Source organism: Odocoileus virginianus, chromosome 21 (genome assembly GCF_023699985.2).
Source record: "Odocoileus virginianus isolate 20LAN1187 ecotype Illinois chromosome 21, Ovbor_1.2, whole genome shotgun sequence".
Classification (NCBI taxonomy): domain Eukaryota; kingdom Metazoa; phylum Chordata; class Mammalia; order Artiodactyla; family Cervidae; genus Odocoileus; species Odocoileus virginianus.
The window spans coordinates 11,538,532-11,560,210 of record NC_069694.1 but is presented as its reverse complement, the minus strand read 5'-3'; the positions used below and the strand labels follow the sequence as shown (position 1 = coordinate 11,560,210).

The window sequence follows — 21,679 nt, the reverse complement described above, 5'->3', positions numbered from 1 at the left end:
CCCTTACATTATATAGTGGAAGTTACAAATAGATTCAAGGAATTTGATCTGATAGAGTGCCTAAAGAACTATGGACAGAGATTCGTCACATTGTACAGGAGGCAGAGATCAAGACATTCCCCAAGAAGAGGACTGGATAAAGGCAAAATGGTTATCTGAGGAGGCCTTACAAATAGCTAAGAAAAGAAAAGTGAAAGACAAAGGAAATAAGGAAAGATACCCATTTGAATGCAGAGTTCCAAAGAATAACAAGAAGAAATAAGAAAGCCTTCCTCAGTAACCAGTGCAAAGAAATAAAGGAGAACAATAGAATGTGAAAGACTAGCAATCTCTTCAAGAAAACTAAGGGATACCACAGGAACACTCCATGCAAAGATGGGCTTAATAAAGGACAGATTTGGTGCAGACCTACCAGAAGTATACGATATTAAGAAGAGGTGGCAAGAATACACAGAAGAACTGTACAAAAAAGATCCTCACGACCCAGTTAATCATGATGGTGTGATCACTCACCTAGAGCCAGACATCCTGGAATGTGAAGTCAAGTGGGCCTTAAGAAACATCACTATAAACAAAGCTAGTGGAGGTGATGGAATTCCAGTTCAGCTATTTCAAATCCTAAAATATGATGCTTTGAAAGTGATGCACTCAATATGCCAGCAAATTTGGAAAACTCAGCAGTGGCCACAGGGCTGGAAAAGATCAGTTTTCATTCCAACCCCAAAGAAAGGCAATGGCAAAGAATGCTCAGACTACCGCAAAACTACAGTTATCTCACACGCTAGCAAATTAATGCTCAAAATTCTCCAAATGAGGCTTCAATAGTAGGTGAACCATGAAATTTTAGATGTTCAAGCTGGATTTAGAAAAGGCAGATGAACCAGAGATCAAATTACCAACATCGACTGGATCATCGAAAAAGCAAGAGAGTTCCAGAAAAACATACACTTCTGCTTTATTGACTAAGTCAAAGCCTGTGACTGTGTGGATCACAGCAAACTCTGGGAAATTCTTAAAGGGATGGGAACACCAGACCACCTGACCTGCCTCTTGAGAAATCTGTATGCAGGTCATGAAGCAACAGTTAGAACTGGACATGGAAAAAACAGACTGTTCCAAATTGGTAAAGGAGTACTTCAAGGCTGTATATTGTCACCCTGCTTATTTAACTTATATGCAGAGTATATCACGAGAAACACTGGACTGGATGAAGCACAAGTTGGAATCAAGAGGGCTAGGAGAAATATCAATAACCTCTGGTATGCAGATGACACCACCCTTATGGCAGAAAGTGAAGAAGAACTAAAGTACCTCTTGATCAAAGTGAAAGGGGAGAGTGGAAAAGTTGGCTTAAAACTCAACATTCAGAAAACTAAGATCATGGCATCTGGTCCCATCACTTCATGGCAAATAGATGGGGAAACTTTGGAACAGTGACAGACTTTAATTTTTGGGCTACAAAAACAATGCAGATGGTGACTGCAGCCGTGAAATTAAATGACACTTGCTTCTTGGGAGAAAAGTTATGACCAACCAGGACAGCACATTAAAAAAAAGCAGAGACGTTACTTTGCCAACGAAGGTCCGTCTAGTCAAAGCTATGGTTTTTCTAGTGGTCACATGTGGATGTGATAGTTGGACCATAAAGAAAATTAAACACCAAAGAATTGATACTTTTGAACTGTGGTGTTGGAGAAGACTCTGAAGAATCCCTTGGACAGTAAGGAGATCCAACCAGGCCATCCTAAAGGAAATCAGTCCTGAATATTCATTGGAAGGACTGGTGTTGAAGCTGAAACTCCAATATGCTGGCCACCTGATGTGAAGAACTGTCTCATTTGAAAAGCCCCTGATGCTGAGAAAGATTGAAGGCAGGAGGAGAAGGGGATAACAGAGGATGAGATGGTGGATGCCATTACTGACTCAGTGTACATGAGTGTGAGTCAACTCCAGGAGTTGGTGATGGACAGGGAGGCCTGGTGTGCTGCAGTCCATGCGGTTGCAAAGAGTTGAACATGACTTAGCGACTGAACTTAACTGAATTGAACTGATGGTTGGAAAACTTCTAGAGTGGGAATAAACCATGAAAAAGAAGAGTGATTTCTTGAGAAAGAGTTCAGTTTAGCTAAGGGCTCCTCTGATATCTAAATTTAAGTCAGTAGGACAGCTGAAGAGAGGTGACTGTTTGCCTTGGACCTCTCCACACGTGATGCAATGATGGAGTATGGGCAAGATTTCACAGGCGCTGCAACATGAATGTGCTTTACAGGGAATGGAAAATAGTAAAGACAGGTCTATCTTTTTTAAAAGTGCACATATGAAGGGAACAAATGAAATGGAATAGTTACCATAGAGGATTGGGGGGATCAAAGGGGGCTTCATTTTATTTGGTTTCCTTTTGAAAATTATATAAGTTAATATATGTGTCTAGGCTACTGGCAAAAATACCCCAGACATGAGAAACAGCAGGAGAGGATATCTGAAAAAGTGAAACCACTGAGAATGTAAAATGAGAGATGCATTTGTGGAGATGCTTATTTTGACAGGACAGGATACATCCCTTCCTTTTATCAGTTGAGAAGAAGGCATCAGTGACACAAACACAGGGAGGATAAGTTACGGATGGAAAGAGGGATTTCCTACGTCAGTTCCTAAAATATTAGAAAGCAGGAGGAAATTTGAGGTTAACAGACTGCTGTGGATGTGTGATACAGTCAGAATAAAGGTAAAGAATGGAGCTTGGAAGTTGCAGTGACTGGGACAGCCCATGAGAGAAAAAGACTGTTCAATCATGGTGAGAGGTAGTTTATAGAACTTCTGTTCTTAAAATTATCACCACTGCACACTCTTGCTGCTGGACATGCCACTTTTAGAAACTGTTTAAAATTTCCATTTAAACAGTTCCTGTACAGTTTAGAATTTCCTTTTTAAAGTGGAAACCATCTTGGAGGACTCAATTAACCTGGTATTCAGGTATTACAATCTTATGTTTAATGAGTACAAATTATTAAGAATATATATCATTATTTTCACAATCAGCTGAGATGATCAAACTGAATGAGAACAATGTGAAGGTGACTTGGAGAAAGAAGTAGTATATACTAGAAGAAATGCCTCAGGGGGTTGTTTTTGCAATCCTATACAAAGGGGAAATAGCAAAGGTGAACTATTTCCAATTTTGTTGAAACTTAAACCGGAAAGACAATAACTATTAGGCAATTTGGTAGTATAATTCACAAATTGTGAATCAATAATTTGTAAAATGGTATATGATAATGGTGGGATCCAGATTTCTATGATATTAACAAGCATTAAATATTTGTATACAGTATTGCCTAAAAATTAACAACTTCAATACCTTTATTCTAGTTCCATATACTACATATCATATCACCAGGGAAATCCATACTACACAGCTTACCAAACTATATTCTTTATAACTATAACTTGTTCTAGGAAATGCTAAATAATCTTCTAACACACAGCTTGTCAAACTATATTCTTTATAACTATAACTTGTTCTAGGAAATGCTAAATACTCTTCTAACAAATAGAGTCTTTGTATTAAAGTACCTCACACTATATCATCTTTCTGAGAATTCAAGGAGTATGAATGTAAATCCTCATTTAACTTCTGTTTCTCTGTAACAAATATTAGAACATCTTGCTATCACCAGGTGCATAGTTTCAGTATGAAGTCAATTGATTCATAAATTGCAAGGTCACCTGTTACTGTTTTCATTTTTCTTAAAGTTACCTTTGGAACTCAAGAGATGTAGACAAACTAGAATAAATGAACTAAATTCATTTTCTCAAAAGGAACTTGTGGTTTTTTTTCTTCATGACATAGAAACTCATGCCCATGGATTTAGAATCCATTTTCTTCACTCTATTCTCAGATTCATATAAACCCTGGGTGCCCACTTACTATTATTACTTTTTTTAATTTAATGAAAAGTATTTCATTAATCTTATGAAAAAAATAATATTTAAAACACTTCTTCCATTTTAGGTTTAATTGAAAAAGATATTTTAAAGGTGTTTTAAGAAAGTCTAATTGCCCTGAATTTTCAAATTTTACTATCTAGGGAGTTAGGACAAGTTAATGGGGGCAATCTAAATCAGTTGGAATTATTCAGATGCTGATTATTCAAAATTGTTTATAGATATGTTTGTTCTCCTTTTAACAAACATGATACTGACTTGGCTGAAAGTAAAATTGGGTTAATTTACTTGAAGTGTCTTTATTCACTTAACAGACTGTCTTAAAATTATCACTCTAGGAAAAGTTGAAAGAAATTTAAAAGTGGAAAAAATTTTAATCTCAAAAGAAAGTGACATGGAACAAAATAACAAATATTTGGAAACTGAATGCTCTTCTTATAAGATGTTAGGAAAATGATTTTGATGGTGGTAATAAAGTACTTAATGATATATTATGATCTACCATCTTAAGCCAGAGCTACTTACTGTTCAATAAAATTCAAACTGAAAAAGATAGCCCTGTTATATTTTGTGGCAAGATATTTCACACCGCCCTTCCCTCCACTATTCCTTTTAGGATATTAGGGAATTTGGATGTTTTGGCTTTACTTATTATTATATTCTTTTCCATAAGAGCAGATTTAGTAGCTATGAGAAGAAAAACACAATGTCTGTCAGCTGTCTTTGAGAACAAGGGAAAAAAAGTATTTTTTTGGAAGAGGTCACAGGTTGTGTGTAGCAATTAGGTAAATAATATGGAACTGAGTAATGTGGGCTGAATTGCTAGTCACTCAGTCACGTCTGATGCTTTGCAACTACATTGTGTCTTCCTACAAAATTCACGTGTTGGAACCCTAATCTTCAATATGATGGTACTGAAAATAGAGTAGAGGAAGTAATTAGGTTTAGACGGGGTCATGAAACTGGGGCTCTCAGAATGGGACTGATGCTCCTATAAGATGAGACACCAGAGAGTTTGTTCTTACTCTTTTTCCACCACGTGAAGACATGGTAAGAAGGCAGCCATCTGTAAACCATCAAGAGAGCTCTCAGCACATCTCAATCATGCTGGCACCCTGATCTTGGCCTTGTGGCCTCCAGAACTGTGAGACAATATATTTCTGTCATTCAGGCTACCTAGTTTTTGAAATGTTGTCATGGCAGCTGAAGCTAAGATACCAAGCATGTTTCCTTTCTGCTCTTGGGAGTGTCTAGGGTGGGAGGTAGCAAGACCTCAAAAAAGATACCTTTGATGCATCAACAAGAATTGGATTCAACACCCAAGACTCGAATCATCAAAGAACCTTAATTTTAGTCATTTCATAAAAGCAACAGAACTGCTGCAACAGAAAGCACCCAACTAAATCAACCATGGGTATCTCAGTAATAACTGTCATGAAAAAAATTTTAATTTCTTGGTACTCTTGAACTTATGGATTATGAATTGAGACTCATACCCTTCTAAATTATACTGATTACTTAAAATATGTTTTTATTAAATATTTTTCATTGGGTTTATCTTTCTATAAACCATTAAATAGGCAATTGGATACAGATAACAAGTTGATAGATATGAAAGAATATTGTGGATAGTATTAAATCAGGCATTATAGAATATAAAATTATTAAGCCATTAACTTTTCATATCCATGCACATATTTAATACTTTAGTGTAATATTTCTATTCTATACAATTACAACTTCAATCAAGAATCTTAAGTTATTAAAAATCAGTTTCAAAGAGAAAATCTTGTAATGTAAATTATATACTTAAACTTATTAAAATAAGAGCAAAAAGACATTCTTCAATAAGCACTGATTAATATGAAGTAAAATTTTCCAAACTGGCTAAACTATTTTTAATAATAATTTAGGTCTAATAAATATTTTATTTCCTGAGAATTCTCTCCATGGTGCCATGTGTGTTCATCAACAAACACATATAGTATCTATGCTGCTGCTGCTGCTGCTAAGTCGCTTCAGTCGTGTCCGACTCTGTGTGACCCCATAGACAGCAGCCCACCAGGCTCCCCCGTCCCTGCGATTCTCCAGGCAAGAACACTGGAGTGGGTTGCCATTTCCTTCTCCAATGCATGAAAGTGAAAAGTGAAACTGAAGTTGCTCAGTCGTGTCCGACTCTTAGCGACCCCACGGACTGCAGCCTACCAGGTTCCACCATCCATGGGGATTTGCCAGGCAAGGGTACTGGAGCAGGTTGCCATTGCCTTCTCCAAATAGCATCTATACATTTACATAAATATACATAAATTTATACACCCATAATACTTTTCTTTATAAAAATCATCAAATACTGCACATAACTATGCAGTAATTATGGCTATTTTCACTGAAAAAAAAATATAAAAGAGTTGACATGCCTGTAGAAGTTCACAGAACTAGAAGTCCTGCCACACTTAATCAGATACCTTCTTAATTGTTTGACATACATGAAGTCAGTTCATAAACTTGTGATGCGTTATCCACATATATAAAACAGTATGATTTTAAATACCACTCCTTCAAAATTATATATTCCTAAAATTAGAGGAAGTAGATCTTCCTCACAATGTATATGCCTCACAACTATCCTCAATTCAGCTAGTGAATACATATCTTGTGCCATGTGAGATATGTCCATTTCTAAAACAATTTTATTTAAAACATGAATTTGTGAGTTCTCTCTTATAGGAAAAGTGCTCCCAAAATTCTACACAGGGAACCAATGAAAGAACATTTTAATGCATGAGAACAAGGAAAAGTCAAAATTTGCTGTTGTTCAGTCACACAGTCATCTCTGAATATTCACAACCTCACCGATTGCAGCATGCCAGGCCTCTCTGTTCTTCACCATCTCTCTGATCTTGCTCAAACTCATGTCCATTGAGTCGGTGAGACCACCCAATAATCTCACCCTCTATCATCCCCTTCTACTCTTGCTTTCAATCTTTCCAAGCACCAGGCTCTTTTCTAATGAGTTGGCTCTTTATCTTAGGTAGCCAAAGTATTGGAGCTTCAGCTTCAGCATCAGTCCTTCCAATGAATATTCAGGACTGATTTCCTTTAGGATTGACTGGTTTGACCTCTTTTCAGTCCATGAGACTCTCAAGAGAGCCTTCTCCAACACCACAATTCAAAAGCATCATTTCTCTGGAGTTCAACTTTCTTTATGGTCCAACTCTCACATCCATACATGACTGCTGGAAAAACCAGAGCCTTGACTAGCTGGACCTCTGTTGGCAAAGTCATATGTCTGCTTTTTAATACTCTGTCTAGGTTTGTCATAGCTTTTCTTCCAAGGAGCAAGCGTCTTTTAATTTCATGGCTGCAATCACCATCTGCAGTGATTTTGGAGCCCCCAAAAATAGTCTCTCACTGTTTCCATTGTTTCCCCATCTGTTTGCCATGAAGTGATGAAACTGGATGCCATGATCTTTGCTTTTGAAGATTGAGTTTTAAGCCAGCTTTTTTACTCTCCTCTTTCACTTTCATCAAGAGGCTCTTTGGTTCTTCTTCACTTTCTGCCATAAGGGTGTTGTCATCCACATATCAGAGGTTATTGATATTTCTCCTGGCAACCTCATTCCATCTAGTGCTTCACCCAGCCAAGAATTTTGAATGATGTACTCTGCATATAAGTTAAATAAGCAGGGTGACAATATACAGCATTGCCATACTCCTTTCCCAATTTGGAACCAGTCCATTGCTCCATGTCCGGTTCTACCTGTTGCGTCTTTACCTGCATGCAGGTTTCTCAGGAGACAGGTAAGATTGTCTGGTAACCCACCAGGCTCCTCTGTCCTGGGATTCTCCAGGCAAAAATACTGAAGTGGGTTGCCAGTTCCTTCTCCAGATCTTCCTGACAGGGTTCAAACCTGGCTCTTCCACTCTGCAGGCAGAGTCTTTACCTTCTGAGCCACCAGGGAAACCCAAATGGCTGCTATGTGCCTGGTTAAAACCCAGGTTCCCTTAATTTGCTTATAGGGTCCTTTGGCTTCCCTGGTGGATCAGACAGTGAAGACTCTGCCTACAAGTCAAAATAGTGAACATAATGCCTCACAATGCTTTTATAAACGATGAGAGAATAGCACATTCAGAACCAACTTGGGGAAGGCAAACATACAAGTCTTCAACAATAAATAAATCAAAAGGACTCTAGAGGCTTAAGTTATAATCATTCATTCTCATCTACTGTGTATTATGCCACTCAACTCAGCAGCATTGACAAATCTAGTTTTCTAAAAAGCGGGAGGTTGCTTTTTGGTGCAACACTGGCAGGGAGTTTGCTGGTGGGCATCTAAATTCAGTGAGTCCTGTATTACAGCAACAAGGCAGCAAACATGATGAAATAAATTCTGGCCAAACTGTTCCCTTTTATATCCTTAATAATGTTTAGATACCCTTAATAGGGTAAATATCATTCTAGGTTTTTATTGATTTTCCATCCCATATATTAAAATGTAGACCTCAGTCTCAGGTTTAAAAGTAATTAGAGGTAAGCAGAATTATGTGTGGTAGGTGACTAAATAATGGCATTAGGAAAGTATTGCTTTGTTTTAAAAGGTAGAATGAATACCATGAGTAGAAACTTCATTTCAAATCTGAAATCATTAAAAGGTTGCCCAAGGACATGTGTCTAGTTTCACTGTTTGAAGCAAAGGCCGACACTCATTAAATTGTCACCACAAAAAGCTATAAAAACAATTCTTTTAAATATAATAGTGGTGAAAGAGTTAATATGGGAACCCAGAATGTTACAAGTTTGCTATAGGATCAGCTGAAACTTTAGGCTCTTTTAACAAAGAACTTCCTTTTGGTAATACTTAAAATCACATATTACTGACCATTAGTTCAATCATATTACAGTCCAAGAAGTTATTTATTATACTAACTAGTCAGTCAAGTAACAAACATATCCATTCAAAATACAATGCTAGTCTTCAGTAATTCTGAAATAAGTATTCAAAAAGGACTGAAAACATCCCTGCCATAATTTACATACAAAATTCAGTAATTTAAGAAAGGAGACACTACTCTCCTTTTAAACTTTCGGATAACATAGAGAAAGTATTTTACTTTTTTATTCTTCAATCCCGGGAAAAAATATAGCAATATTTATCAAAAAAGGGGAAACTAAGATGTGCTCTACAGAACAGCGTGAATTATGGGGAAAGAAAGAACAGGGCTTGATGAGCACAGAAGCATAAAATTTGACAAAGATTTATCTAGTGGATACTACATCTATTCTAGGTTAGATGGATACTGCAGTAAACAAAACTTCCAGCAAGGTAGAAAATGTAAATATAAAATATTTTCGAAGGAGATAAGCATTATGAAGGAAAATAAAGCACACAGTAAGAGAAGCACCACTTTTCAATAGGCTGAACAGGAAATGTCTCTCAGATAAGGTAGTGGAGAAATATGAAGGAGATAAGAAGGTAAACTATGTGGATAACAAGTTGCTGATACCAAGGAAAATAATATTCTAGGGGATGGCAACTGCAAAGATTCTTACATTTTTTTCTTTTGAGACTGCCATGTAATTTGTGTGTAAATATATGTACAAATATAAATCTTCTAAAATAAATGATCAATATGCATAGTTTTACAGTATGAGGCATTCTTAAAAATGAGCAAATGTACCTGGGAACTTGGTAATGTTATTGAGTGTCATCTAAGATTATTTTGTAATATATACATGTATTGAATCATTATATTGCATACCTGAAATTAATATAATGTTATATGTCAAGTAAATCTCAATTTAAAAAAAATCAAAAAGTAAACTGTCTCTAAATATAATAGACATAAGTATGTGTCACATATACAGATAGTAACTTGACAAATACAATTATTAATTATACCAGATTATTCAAGATGATATTTCATGCACCAAGCAAGTTATATGTATCCAATTATTTATTTCATGTTAGCATGTAACAGGGATTCAATTGTATGACTATTTTTCTGGATCCTTCTACTTTTCATCAGATATAGATATGGATATAAATATAGATAATATTTTTCATCATTTTACTCCAAGCTTCTCATTCCATTCTCTGCTTCTAGTAAGGTTAACAAAAAAACAAGCACTGAATAGTTTTCAAATTAACAGATATATGAATGAATAGATGAATGGATACAGGAATGAATTAAGGAATGGATTAACTGAGGATTTCAGGTGGTGTGTAAACTGTTCCAGAAAGAAAAGCAGTGTGTGTGTGTGTGTGTATACATATACATGTGTATATATATATACATACACATACATATATGTATATATATGCTTGAGTGCCCAGAATTATATAAGTAAATTATTAAATTAAATAATATAATCAAAATCAAATTATCTGATATAGGTATGGACCGTCTGGTGATAACCATGTGCAGAGTCATCTCTTGTGTTGTTGGAAGAAGGTGTTTGCTATGACCGGTGTGTTCTCTTGGAAAACTGTTAGCCTTTGCCCTTCTTCCTGTCATATTCCAAGGCCAATCTTGCCTGTTACTCCAGGTACCTCTTGACTTCACTTTTACATTCCAGTCCCTTATGATGGAAAGGACATCAATTTTGGTGTTAGTTCTAGAAGGTCTTGTAGGACTGTTCAACTTCAATTCTTCAGCATTATTGGTTGGGATATAGACTTGGATTACTGTGATACTGAATGATTTGTCTTGGAAACAAACAGAGATCATTCTGTCATTTTTGAGACTACATCCAAGTACTACGCTTCAACTCTTTTGTTGATTATGATGGTTACCCCATTTCTTCTAAGGGATTCTTGCCCACAGTAGTAGATATAATGGTCATCTGAGTTAAGTTCGATCACTCCAATCCATTTTAGTTCACTGATTTCTCAAATGTTGATGTTCACTTTTGCCACCTCCTGTTTGACCACTCCAATTTACCTTGGTTCATGGAGAGAGCATTCCAGGTTCCTAAGCAATATTGTTCGTTATAGCATCGGACTTTACTTTCATCACCAGTAACATCCACAACTGGGTGTTGTTTTTGCTTTGGCTCCGAATCTTCCTTCTTCCTGGAGTTATTTCTCCACTCTTCTCCAGTAGCATATTGGGCACCTACCGACCTGGGGAGTTCATCTTTCAGTATCCTATCTTTTTGCCTTTTGATACTGTTCATGAGGTTCTCAAAGCAAGAATACTGAAGCGGTTTGCCATTCCCTTCTCCAGTGGACCATATTTTATCAGAACTCTCCACCATGACCCATCTGTCTAGGGTGGTCCTACATGGCATAGCTCATAGTTTCATTGAGTTAGATAAAGCTTGGATCCATGTGATCAGTTTCATCAGTTTTCTGTTATTATGTTATTTTCATTCTGTCTGTCCTCTAATGGATAAGGATAAGAGACTTACAGAAGCTTCCTAATGGGAGAGACTGATTGTGGGGGGATCTGCATCTCATTCTGATTCTACACATCACCATCGCAAGATGGTCAATGCCAAAATCAGATTGATTATATTCTTTGTAGCAGAAGATGGAGAAAAACTATACAGTTAGCAAAAACAAGACTGGGAGCTGGCTGTGGCTCAGATCATGAACTCCTTATTGCCACATTCAGACTTAAAATGAAGAAAGTGGGGAAAACCACTAGAACATTCAGATATGACCTAAATCAGAACCCTAACGATTATACAATAGAAGTAACAAATAGATTCAAGGGAGAGATCTAATAGGCAAAGTGCCTGAAGAACTATGGATGGAGATTTGTGACATTGTACAAGATGCAATGATCAAAACAAAGCCCAAGTAAAAGAAATGCAAAAAGGCAAAATAGCTGAGAAAACAAGAGAAGCTAAAGGCAAAGGATTAAAGGAAAGTTATACTCACTGAATGCAGAGTTCCAAAGAATAGCAAGGAGAGATAAGAAAGCCTTCCTCACAACAGAGTGGAAAAGACTAGCAATCTCTTCAAGAAAATTAAGAGATACCAAGAGAACATTTCATGCAAGATGGGCACAATAAGGATGAAAAGGGTATGGACCTAACAGAAGCAGAAGATATTAACAAGAAGTGTCAAGAATACACAGAAGAACTATCAAAAAAGATCTTCATGACCCTGATAGCCACGATGGTGTGATCACTCACCTAGAGCCAGAACACTGGAATATGAAGTCAAGTGGGCCCTAGAAAGAATCACTATGAACAAAACTGGTGGAGGTGATGGAATTCCAGTTGAGTTAGTTCAAATTCTAAAAGATGATGCTGTTAAAGTGCTACACTCAATATGCCAGCAATTTTGGAAACTCAGCAGTGGCGACATGAATGGAAAGGTCTGTTTTCATTTCAACCCCAAAGAAAAGTAGTGTCAAAGAATGTTCAAGCTACCACACAATTGCAGTCATCTCACATGCTATCAAAGTAATGCTCAAAATTCTCCAAGCAAGGCTTCAACAGTACTTGAACCAAGAAGGTCCAGATGTTCAAGCTGGATTTAGAAAAGGAAGAGGAACCAGAGATCAAATTGCCAACATCCATTGGATGATCGAAAAATCAAGAGAATTCCAGAAATCATCTACTTCTTCTTTATTGATTATGCCACATCCTTTGACTGTGTGGATCACAGCAAACTATGGAGCATTCTTTAAAAGATGGGAATACCAGACCACCTTATTTGTTTCCTCAGAAATTTCTATGCAGGTCAAGAAGCGACAGTTAGAACCAGACATGGAACAACAGACTGTTTCCAAATTGGGAAAAGAGTACATCAAGGCTGTATATTGTCACCCTGTTTATTTATCTTATATGCACAATGCATCATGAGAAATGCTCTGTTGGATGAAGCATAAGCAGGAAGCAAGATTGCAAGAATCAAGAAAGATCAATAACCTCTGATAAGCAGATGACAACTCCCTTATGGCCAAAAGTGGCAGGGAACTAAAGAGCCTCTTGATGAAAGTACAAGAAGAAAGTGAAAAAGCTGGCTTAAACTTCAACGTTTAAAAAACTAATATCATGGCATCTGGTCCCATCACTTCATGCAATTTGGTGGGGAAACAATGGAAACAGTTACATATTTTATTTTCTTGAACTCCAAAATCACTGCAGATGATGAGTGATGACTGCAGTCATGAAATTAAAAGACTCTCGCTCCTTGGAAGAAAAGCTATGACAAACCTAGACAGCATATTAACAAGACAAGATATTACTTTGCTGACAAAGGTCCATCAAGTCAAAGCTCTGCTTTTTCCAGTCGTCATGTATGAATGTGAGAGTTGGGCTATTAAAAAAGCTGAGTGCCGAAGAATTGATGCTTTTGAACTGTGTTGATTGGGAAGACTCTTGAGAGTCACCTTGGACTGCAAAGAGATCCAACCTGTCAATCCTAAAGGAGATTAGTCCTGAATATTCACTGGAAGGACTGATGCTGAAGCTGAAGCTCCAATAGTTTGCAAGGAACTGACTCATTCAAAAAGACCCTGATGCTGGGAAAGATTGAAGGCAGGAGGAGAAGGGGATGACAGAGGATGAGATGGTTGGATGGCACCACCAATTTGATGCATATGAGTTTAAGCAAGCTCTGGGAGTCGGTGATGGACAAGGAAGCCTGGTGTGATACAGTTCATGGGTTTGCAAAGAGTTGGACACAACTGAAGTGAATTGAATCAAATCATAATGTCCACTTAACAGAATTACATTTTATAAAAACAACTGTCACTGAATACTATATTTTTTGTAGTGTATTGATAGGGAATCATATGCATATATATGAGAAGAGCAAGGCAACCCAGTCCAGTATTCTTGCCTGGAGAATACCCATGAAACTAGCCTGGGGGGTTGCAGTCCATGGCGTAGCAAAGAGTCGGACATGACTGAGCAAGTAAGTGTTCACACATACATATATATATGTGTGTGTTTGCTTACCTGCTCAGTCATGTCCAACTCTTTGTGACCGCATGGACTGGAGCCTGCCAGGTCTGCTGTCCTTGGGGATTCTCCAGGCAAGAATACTGGACTAGGTTGCTAAGCCCTCCTCCAGGGCATCTTCTCAACCCAGGTTTCGAACCCAGTTCTCCCACACTGCAGCTGGATTCTTTATGTCTGAGCCACCAGGGGAACTCATATATATAGTATATGTGTGTGTGTGTGTATTAATTGCATGTTAAATGAAAAATGGAAATTGTCACAACTGAATTTCATATTCGATCTACTATACAGATGTGAGTAAAAATGTTGAAGTAAGGATCTTTGAAAATTTCTGCTCCGTGAAAGCAACAAGAAAACCAGCAAGAATTACTGGAATCGTCTTTTTCAGAAGTCTAGAAATTCCCTGGTGGTTCAGACAGTAAAGAATTCGCCTGCAATGTGGGAGACCTGGTTTGATTCCTGGATTGGGAAGATCCCCTGAAGGAAGGTTGGCAATCCACTTGTGCCTCAAAAACCCCATGGGCAGAGGAAACTGGTGGGCTACAGCCCATGGTGTCGCAAAGAGTTGGACACGACTGAGCAACTAACCACAGAAATTAATCAAAGACGTGCTGCAATCTAGGACTGTTATTTCAAGAAAAATGACTGAATATTTGTTAGAACTGCGAGCTTTGTTTTGTTTTTACTTTCTGTAGTCCCATTCCCCATGCTCCAAACTGTTTGTGAGCCTTGAAAACTAATAATCTGCATTCATGGTGAAAATCAGCAGTCTTGCAGGCACTGAAGGGAAAAGACCAGTGCAGGAGCTGCTTCAAAAAAGCTCATTCCAAGAGAATTGTCATTATTTTATCCATTTGTGGTTTCCTAAAAGATTTCCACTGGCAAGGCCTCTCTGTATCAGACTTTACTTAGAGACCAGTCTGTGTGAAAAGTCTTTTCCCCAAAGGTATTTGTCAAAAATAATTATAAACAATTATTAAATGTCACAGCTCAGAACTGTAAGCAAGAGCTAAGGCAAAGATCTAATAACAACAAAAACACCTGTAAAGGAAAATGTTCGTAATGATGTGTTCACAGAAGCTTCATGAAGCTCTATATATTCATGAGAATCTAGAAGGCCACATGCACAAAGTATCTTGCCTTCCCAGGGCTGTACACAACTTAGGAAAATCTGAGAAGACCCTAATGTCTCCTCTAGCTAACTTTAAGGACATGCATTGAGTAAGAAGTCAAGTCTAAGGTAGATCTGTCAACTACCAGTGTGAATACTAAGGTGTGATGTATCAAAATATTCACATGGAATTTATTCACAAAGTTTGGGAAACTTACTGTTTCCTGGGAGTTAAGGAACCTTCTGCATTATCATTAGCTGACCACTCAATTGACTAAACAGAGACTGCAATAGATACATATGACAATGAGTACAGATTTGGCAGAATTATTACTGCAAAGTTTCTAAACAGAAAACAACCAAAATAATCAGCAATAACAAAAACCTTGGGGAGGCATTGATGTCAAGTGTAGCCACTTTAAAAGTGTTCTCAGCAAAAATTTATGAGTCATGCCAAAACAACATGAGGATATAACCCATAAACAAGAATAAAGAGGGCTGCACAGAGACTGAGAAGATGCAGATGTTGAATCTATTAGATATAGACTTTAAATCAATTACTTTAAATATTTTCAAAGAAGTAAAAAAAAAAAAACCAACATGGATCAAACTAAAACTGTCAGAATAGTGCCTCATCAAATAGAGAATATCAAGAGATAGGAATTATTATTTAAGGAACTAAATTGAAATTCTGGGGGTTAACAAGTCCAATGACTACAGTGAAAAATTCATTAGATTCACAGACAATTGGAGCTGGCAGGAAATAGTGAATTTGAAAATAAGTCAATTGAGATTATCCATGATGATAAATAGAAAAAAAGATACTAAGAAATAATAATAAATAAAATAATAATAAGACAGAGTTAACAAACAAGTTTGTCAATTTTGCAGAATATAAGAATTATATATTAAATTTATTTTTATTTCTAGATACTAGTGAAAAATGAAATTAAAGTTAAGAAAATAATTTCAATGATCATAGTATCAAAAATAAAATGTTCAGGTATAGATGAAGCAAATTAAGCAGTAACTTGTATTCTTGTGTTTTCTTAAAACTATAAAACATCATCAGAAGAAACTGAAGAACATATAAATAAATGAGAATATATACCATGTTCATGATTGGAAAACTTCATATTGTTAAAATGGCAAGATATGTCCCAAATTAATCTAAAGATTTCATGCAGTGAGATGTCAGAATAAGAATAAAAATATAAATCAATGAAATAGGATTGAAATCCAAAGATAAATCCTTACATTTATTGTCAGTTGGTTTTTACCAAAGATGCCCAAGATAACGCAAATTGGAAAGAGTATTCTTTTTAAGAAATGGTGCTATGACAAGTGGTCATCAACATGCAAAAGAATAAATTTAGACACTTATGTCACATTAAGTACCAAAATTAACTAAAAATGAATTATATTTCTAAATGGAAGAACTAACTTCAAAAAGCTTAGAAAATATATAGGAATAACTGATTATAAATTTGTTTTATGCAATCATTTAATGATATAATACCTAAAGGAAAAGAAACCCAAGCAAAACAGATATACGTCAAAAGTTATTAAAATGGAAAACTTTTGTGCTTCAAAGGACACTACTAAGAAAGAAAAAAGACAAATTGTACAATGGAAAAAGTACTTACGAATTATATGTCTGAAAAATGTCTAGTATACAGGATAAATGAAGGATATTTACAAATCAACAATCAAAAAACTAGAAACCCAATTAAAATCGGAAAAAATATTAAATAGGAATTTTCCAAAAAAGTTATACAAATGTCCTACTAGTACATATCAAAGAACAGTGGCTAAATTGCACTGAAGGATTAAGTTGCAATCCTCAGAATTCAGGTGTTTGATGCTATATATGCAATATCATGGCCTTCCCTTGTGGCTCAGCTGATAAGAATCTGCCTGCAATGCAGGAGACCTGGGCTCAATCCCTGGGTTGGGAAGATCCCCTGGAGTAAGGGAAAGGCTACCCACTCTAGCATTTTGGCCTGGAGTATTCCATGGACTGTATAGTCCATGGGGTTGCAAAAAGCTGGACACGACCAAACAACTTTCACTGTCACTTTAATGCAATATCATACTGCTTTTTTTTCTTTCCTAGAATTATCAATTTTTCAACATTTTTCCCAATAGCTATCTTCCAATAATAAATAAAACCCTAGCATGAGAGGAATCTTATCTGTTTGTATTTTAGTTCCTGATTATATGTTACGGTTTATGTTCAAACATTTGTTGGCTAAATATGTGAACCAGAACAAAAGTCTTATCAGAATCAGGATGATTTGGGAAATCACAAGAACTTGCATATCATCAAGATGAGATTACAGGCAAGATGTCAGTTCCTCCCAACTTGATCTATAGAGTCACTGCAATCCTAGCCAATACCCTAGGCAGTTATTTTATGAATATTCACAAACTGATTTTAGTATTTATAGGAAGAGGCAAAAGACACAAAACAGTCAACAATATTGAAATTTTCCAACATCAAGACTTTCTGTAAAGCTACAGTAATCAAGACAGTGTAGTATTGGCAAAAGAATAGACAAATACATCAATGAAATAAAATAGAGATCTCAGAAACAAAGCCCCAAAATATAGTTAACTAATATTTGACAAATGAGCAAAGGTAACACAATAAAACAAAGACAACTTTGTCAACAAATGATGCTCAAATAATGACAAATCCACATGCAGAAAAGATGAATCTAGATTCAAACCTTACCTCTTTCATTCAAAACTAACTTAAACTGTATAAGAAGAGATCTAAATGTGAAATGTAAAACTATAAAATTCCTAGAAGACAACATAGAAGGGAATCACATGACCTTGGCAATGGTGATGCCTTTTTAGATAGGTGTAATTTCCCAAATTTAGGCATCTTAGGTGGTACTGCTGCCCATAAATAAATATACATAATAGACATAATTGAAAATGAAAAACTTAAAATGAAAATGCATGCTCTACAAAGACAATATAAATAGAATTAGAAGACAAAGCATGGCTAGGAGAAAATACTTTCAAAAGACACATTGATAAAAGCTTGTCATACACAATATACAAAGAACTCTTAAAATTCAACAATATGAAAACATGCAACCTGATTAAGAATGGGCCAAACACCTTAACACACACTTCACCAAGGAAGGTGTACAGATGGTAAATAAGTATAGGAAAAGATGCTTTATATCATGTCACTAGGGAAATGCAAATTAATGCAGAATGGGGTGCCAATACTCACTCATTTGATGAACAATATCCAGAACACAGACAATACCAAATGTTGGTAAGGATTTGAGGCAACTGGAACTCAAATTCATTGTAAACTATGGTACATCTTAGACAAAGAGCTACTAGGGTTTTAAAAAAGTTTTCAAGTAATAGAGAGTATGGGGAATCTTAAATGCATATTACTAAGTGAAAGAAGCTAATCTGAAAAACTACATGTATTATTCCAACTACCTGACACTCTAGAAAAAAATAAAACTGTGGAGACAATAAAATATCTTTGGTTGTCATGGGGTTGGTGTTGAGAAAAATGAAAAGACAGAGCACTCTTTTTAGGGCAGAGAAATTACTCTGTATGATATATAGATGGATATATGTCATTGAACATTTGTCCAAGCCCATAAAATGATAACAAGAGTAAACTGTTAAGATACATTATGGACTTTGTGTGATTATTATGTGTCAATATAGTTTAATCCTTGGTAAAAATTGTACCACTCAGGTGACTGATGCTGATAAGAGAGGAGGCTATGCAGGTGGTATATGAGAGTTCTCTGTACTTCCCTTTTAATTTTGTGGTAAAGTTTGTTAACCTTTGTTAAAACTCCCCTAAATATAGTCTTACAACTGTTATATAATGTAACAATATTTTATTTTTAAGAAATGCAACTATGAACTGTTTTAGAAAGATTCAAATTTTTTCTCTCAATTACCTGTGGAACCTTAGAAAATTCTATAAACCACTTTGGGATTCATGTTTTTCACACAAAAGAGAAAATGAATTCATATCTAAAAGATATCTCCAGACTGAATAGTCTCTTTGTTCTACACCTTTGCCCTTCTTTAGAGAAAGTCTCTCTCTCTTTTTTTTTTCTTTTAAGACAGACAGACCGCCATAGACAGCGCCTTATCTTGACGTGTCTGGAATTTGGAAGCTTAACTGCTCTAAGTTCCCCTACAAATGGCCCTAACAGAGCTTGCTTGGTACTCCAGAAGGGACAAGTAGAACTCTTACAACTCAGACTTCCCAAAAACATCCACTATATGTTTGCATTTTCTTTGATCACACTTCTCCATTGCCTTGTCATGGGCTCCAATATGTCATAGTTTCTCATTTTCAAGACTAAGTTGTAAAAACTTTTCCTTAGCATTCACAAAAATAAATGACTTCTCATTCCTTATAAACCCAATAGTATATGCATCCTCATGCCATTATATTATGCTAATTAATTTATCTCCCTCTTCAAGACCACAGAGACTTAGACGATGGTATTTTGTCAAGTGAATAGTTGGCTTATTAACATTTGGTATTAATAAGTACATAGTAAATGTTTATATGTTTGTAAGTAATAAGATAATTAAATTAAGAAGCAATTTAGTATGCTAATTTAGTCTCAAACATTATTTATTTAAATAAATAAATAAATGCTACATCGAGGGCTTCCCTGGTGTCTCAGATAGTAGAGTCTGCCTGCAATGTGGGAGGCCCGGGTTACAGAGACCTGGGTTTTATTTGTAAGCTGTAAAACTTATGCTCCCATAGAACGGAAAGTATTGAAGATAAATGAGAGAAAAGATCACAGATCTACCTCTGAAATGCTAATGACTTAAATAAGCATGAAAAACTAGAAAGCTTCATCATTATTACAACAACTACAAAATATAAATAACAGAAAGTATTCTCAACACACTAACTCTAAGGTTAAAAGAAAAAAATTGATACTGGGAGAAATTACAGTGCAGTTTGTGACACTGTATTTTTAAGACAACTACGTGCTACTCATGTTAGGCAAAAAAAAATCTTTTTCCTCTATAACTAATATTGAATATAAATTTTTAGATATTAATGCACGCATTTTTCAACTGAGTTGAGAAGTAACAAACAGAATTAGCTTGGTTCTGTATAAGAAAGTTGCCACAGACATTTTACTGACAATCGCCCATCTCACCACAAAGCATGAAGAAAGTTCCGTATTCTGAATCCAGCCGATAATTCTGGGCAGTTCTGAAAAGGCCAGTAGTACTTAGCAGAGAGTTTCTATGTTCAGTGTATCTTACATATGCCCCCTTTTTTAAGTGCCATCTGCTTTTTAAAAAATCTTTTTCAACTGAAATGAAACCAGTTTTCGGAGATCCCGATATCTCACTTGTGTAAACATTGACATTTCTCGCTCACAATGTATCTACATATTTACCTTGAAGGCCCCAGAAGATACTGAAACAAGAAGGGGGAACAGGAAATATTTAACTTTGGCAATCGCCCTCTGGACCTGTGAATATCATTTCAGGTCTGGGCAATAATTGTGCAATGTTTGCCAAATATTTACATAAACTCTGTTGGATCCGTTTTATTATTTATGCTTTTTAAATTTTCCTTTTTTACCTATAATCCACAGATCATTATGCATTCTTAAAATCTTGTATGGTGTTGGCTACTAGATGGCATATTCTCTTCCCACAAATATTGTGACCATCCGCCCTCTTACTATCACATTGTTGACTTACTCCGCTCAAAAGACCATTTCAAATAACTATAGTAACTTCCTATGTTCTGATGTGCTTCTCTCCCCAAGGAAAAGCAATATCTAGACGTATAAAAGAAAGGTCTGAAAACGTCGGACCAAGGAAGCGCTGCAGGATGTGCAGAGAGAGGAGCTAAGCGAGCCCTCTCTGCTCCTCACTCACCAGGATATGTGCTGTGCGTAGTCGCGAGGGACCTGTCAGTAGAGACATAGTCTCTGTTTGAGGTTCCTAGCGGTGTCTATTAGCGGGGCGCTGAAAGGCTGTGAAGCTATTTCTCTGTATTACTCAAACTGTCACGCCTTCTCTCGCCTTTTTCGAGAGCAACTCCATGATATGTTTCTCTATTAGTCATTTGTTTTGCTTTCTCTACTGGGTCACCGGGGTGTTCATCACACTTGAGAATTTCCTCCATGTGTGCTATTTGTTCACGTATGTGTGTGGTATATACCTTAGGACGTGATTTCAGATCATATTCCCTTATGTGGCCCCTTCAGAGACAAAGGATTTACCATTAGGAAATAAAACTATGTGTGATATATACCAGGACACTCCTGCAGCTCAAACAGTCAAGAATCTGCCTGCAATGCAGGAGACCAGGGTTTGATCCCTGGGTTGGGAAGATCCTCTGGAGAAGGGAATGGCAACCCACTCCAGGATTCTTGCCTGGAGAATCCCATGGATAGAGGAGCCTGGAGAGCTACAGTCTGTGGGATTGCAAAGAGTCGAACACAACTGAGCGACTAATACACATGATATTTACCATCCATGTCAACTGAATCATAACCAAGACATATTTTTATTTCAGCATCAATGTAAGATTTATTATGCCAGTTTTTTTTTTTGTCAATTGTCAGATTGCCAGTGCTTAAAACAGCGCCTGTCATATAGTAAATGCTTAATAAATATATTCAACAAATATGTTTCTAGACTTCTAAACC

The 21,679-nt window shown here is 36.3% G+C and overlaps 1 long non-coding RNA gene across 1 annotated transcript in view; it reads right to left on the bottom strand.

Annotated features, from left to right (window-relative positions):
- LOC139030261 (uncharacterized) overlaps positions 1-20,349 on the bottom strand; it is a 106,601-nt gene extending 86,252 nt beyond the window's left edge. The window contains exon 1 of the long non-coding RNA XR_011482568.1: positions 20,168-20,349. This is a non-coding gene — a long non-coding RNA (uncharacterized lncRNA). The remainder of the gene's footprint in view (positions 1-20,167) is intronic.
- Between the last annotated feature and the right edge of the window lie 1,330 nt (positions 20,350-21,679).